Source organism: Oryzias melastigma, linkage group LG2 (genome assembly GCF_002922805.2).
Source record: "Oryzias melastigma strain HK-1 linkage group LG2, ASM292280v2, whole genome shotgun sequence".
Classification (NCBI taxonomy): domain Eukaryota; kingdom Metazoa; phylum Chordata; class Actinopteri; order Beloniformes; family Adrianichthyidae; genus Oryzias; species Oryzias melastigma.
In genome coordinates this window covers 20,600,498-20,604,043 of record NC_050513.1, presented here as the reverse complement: position 1 = coordinate 20,604,043, position 3,546 = coordinate 20,600,498, and the positions used below count along the sequence as shown (strand labels likewise).

Genomic DNA, 3,546 nt, shown 5'->3' with positions numbered 1-3,546 from the left:
CATCCACCCATCCATCCATCATCCATCATCATCCACCCATCATCCATCCATCTATCCATCCATCATCCATCATCATCCATCCATCTTCCCATCCATCATCCACCCATCATCCATCTATCCTTCCTTGCCTCTATCCATCCATCCATCCATCCATCATCCATCCATCCACCCATCCATCATCGTCCATTCATCATCCATCCATCCACCCATTCATCATCCACCCATACATTATCCATCCATCCATCATCTTCAATCCATCCATCATCCGTCCATCATCCGTCCATCATCCATCCATCATCCATCCATCATCCATCCATCATCTTTTAGGTCTTTTTCCAGAGTGATGAAGTGAAATCAGCCCCCCCTCTCCCAGGATAAATCCTGTTACGTAAAATGTGCGCGTGCTGTTTGCGCCACAGGTTTGAGCAGCAGCTGGTGCGCCTGCGCCTTTCTATTGGTTGCGGGCGGCGCGAGTTCCAGGCTGGCGGTCCAATGAGGAGCGGGAGGAGGAGGAGGAGCAGGAGAGGGAGCAGGTTTCTCTGTCACTAATCTGCCCGCGCGCCTCACTCGCGCTATGAGAGCGATTAGAGCGAGCAGCGCCTCTGCGTGACGCACGCACGCGCACCGGCAGGGACCCGGGACCTGGATCCAGATCCGGATCGGGACTGCTCTGGGTTTATCTGAGGGGATCCTGGAGGCGCGCGCGCGGCGGGACGGGATAAGGTGAGTGCGCGGGAAGCGCGCGCATCTTTTTTCCTTTTTTATTTTTAAAAACTGCCGTGCGTGTCTGTGTCCGCATCCACGCACGAAACTTTATCCCGGACGTTTTTTTTTTCTGCATTCAAGCCTGACAGCACAGCGCGTGCACGCGAAGGCTGCGCTTTAAACAAACTCCGTGCAACAGTGGCTGCGCGTGCTCCTGCAGCCTCAAAATGGTGGTGGATGTCTGCGCGCGGCCTGTCAGGGGAGAGCGCGCGCGCGTGTCGGCAGGTGTGCGCAGGGACCGCAGAGGTGCTGCAGGTGTGACGGGAGGCTCGTGGTCTCAGAGGACCCTCACGGTTCGGGTCGTGACGTCACAGGAGCAGCATCATGAGCGCGAGGAGCGGGAGCTGACCCCCCCTCAGTGCTCCTTCCCCGAGGAGGAGTCTCCTCCTTTCACTCCTCTCTCCTCCTGCTGGACTTCTGCCTCACAGTTTTGCAGCAGAGCTCCCAGCATGCACAGGTGAAGCACCTGTGAGACACCTGTGACGAGCACACGCTCACGCACAGCTGCATTCTGGTCTCATGAATGAACATTGAATAAAAAGAAACGTTTTCTCAGAATTCCTGTTTCCTGTTTTGGCCTTTTCTCAGTAGTTTCGATTCTTACGACGATTTGTTGTAGCTGTGTCTGATGTAGCATGCTAATGTTACGGTGTCTCCTTCACATGAAGTGCTAACATTGCTACAGAATTGAAAGTTGAACTCGTGTCTGTTTTTCATGACTAGCTAAACGGGTGACATGCTAACAGATTGTCGGAGCAGCGCTATGCTAGCAGATAGCCGCTTCAGCTAGCTGACTCACGTATTAAAACTTTTGAAAACGTTAAATTCTGTAAACGTTGAATGACATCACAGAAGAGAAAGAGAGCGTGAACGTGACCAGCTGTAGCCGTGGTGACATCACAGGAGAGAAGGAGAGCGGCGTGAACGTGACCAGCTGTAGCCGTGGTGACATCACAGGAGAGAAGGAGAGCGGCGTGAACGTGACCAGCTGTAGCCGTGATGACATCACAGGAGAGAAGGAGAGCGGCGTGAACGTGACCAGCTGTAGCCGTGATGACATCACAGATACGCTAACGAGGATTTTAGATGATTTTGTTAGTAAAGGAACACGTTTCTTCCATCATTATAACAGGCGTGTAGCGTCCGAATAAAACATTCACATGATTTCATGACAAACATCACGATCTGTGTTTACCAGTCAGCTGATGACGGAGCCTGTGAATCAGCCCCTCCCACACAGCTTCATAACAGGACCTCAAGGCTCCTCTCTGTCTTATTATGTGTTTATAGGAAGATTTGCTGTGAGATAAACAAACAATAAATATATGAATATAAAACTATTTATGGATCATTTCAATTGATCAAATATTTTTTAAACTTTTATAAACCAGACCATGTTCCTATTTACAATAATGACCTGTTGTTGTGTTTGTATCTTTGTCCATATCATCTGTGATGTCATAGATCCCTTTAATCTCATCATATGTAACCATAAAGCAGAACATATGTTCTTAGATAATAATAATAATGTTGATGTAAGCTCCGCCCATTTTTAAGTCACTAACACTGAAAAGGACGTTATCTATGATTTAATCAAAATCAGGACCAGAGACGTGACACAGTCATTTGGGCTGTGAACATTAACGCATTAGTGCACGCGATTAATAAAAAAGAATTAATGCGTTAATATGTATTAACACAAATGAATCAAAGATACAAACCTGTACTTCCACGGCGTGCGTTAAAACAGTTCGTCAAATATTATCCCGCTAATACGATGGTCGCTTACGAAAGAAATAAATATTCAATCGGTTTTAGTACTTTATTCTTGCTATTTCTGAGGTTTAGGTCAATTTGGTCCGGTGTCATAATGAACAAATACATTTACCTGGTTAAAACATTGCGATTAATCGTGAATAATCCCCACCCAAAAGTGTGAGTAATCAGACTTTTTTTAAATTGCTTGACAACACTAATATAAAAATAAATATTCTACACGTAGAGTTTCGATTATCACGATTAATAGCGATTAATTTTTTCTAGTTTGCAATTAATTAGTCATTTTTTAATCGATTCCCGGCCCTTAATTGAATGGACATTGAACAGAAACAGGAAAAAAACTGAATTTATTCAAACAAAACCAAACTGGATTTGGACTCCGCCCACATCTGTCAATCAAACTTCTGAGGTCCTCCTGGTACATGATCTTCAGTCTGAAGGTGGCGCCGTGGGGCAGTCTCTACCGGACCGTGGTGAGACATTAAAGTCCTGCATGTCTGGAGCTCTGGGATCAGAACCATCTGGGTCCGCCGAGGTTCCTCCCTGTCACTGCAGAACTGCTGATGCTGCACTTTTCGCCCCGCAGCTGCTGAGTTGCAGGAAGCGTAATTAAGGCTGTCTCCGTATGGATTTGGTTTTATGCTCATCAGTCAGACCAGGCCGCCGTGGAGGTTTCAACTCGGCATCAAAGTTGGAAACAACAGAAAGCACCGCCCCCTGGGCGGTATTCTTCTAGCTTTTTGGACTATTTTGGCATTTATTACGTTTTTTTAAACTGTCTAATAAACTGACTAATATTTCAGCTGCATGCTAGCTGTTTTGACTAACTTAGTTTTTGTGTTTTTTTAGGCTATTTTGGAGTTTAGCTACCATTTCAGCTACATGCTTACTATTTTAGCTACATAAGGCTTGTTGTCATTTTTTTTTAACTATTTAGGCATTTAGCTAATAATTTAGCTGGCTATCAGTTTCAGCATCTTCAGCTATCAGTTTCAGCATCTT

At 45.9% G+C, this 3,546-nt stretch overlaps 1 protein-coding gene across 1 annotated transcript in view; it reads left to right on the top strand.

Moving 5' to 3' along the window:
* The first annotated feature begins 339 nt into the window (after positions 1–339).
* nlgn4xa (neuroligin 4 X-linked a) overlaps positions 340–3,546 on the top strand; it is a 62,633-nt gene continuing 59,426 nt past the window's right edge. The window contains exon 1 of the mRNA XM_024263120.2: positions 340–723. The gene's annotated coding sequence lies outside the window, so the exon portion shown is untranslated. The remainder of the gene's footprint in view (positions 724–3,546) is intronic.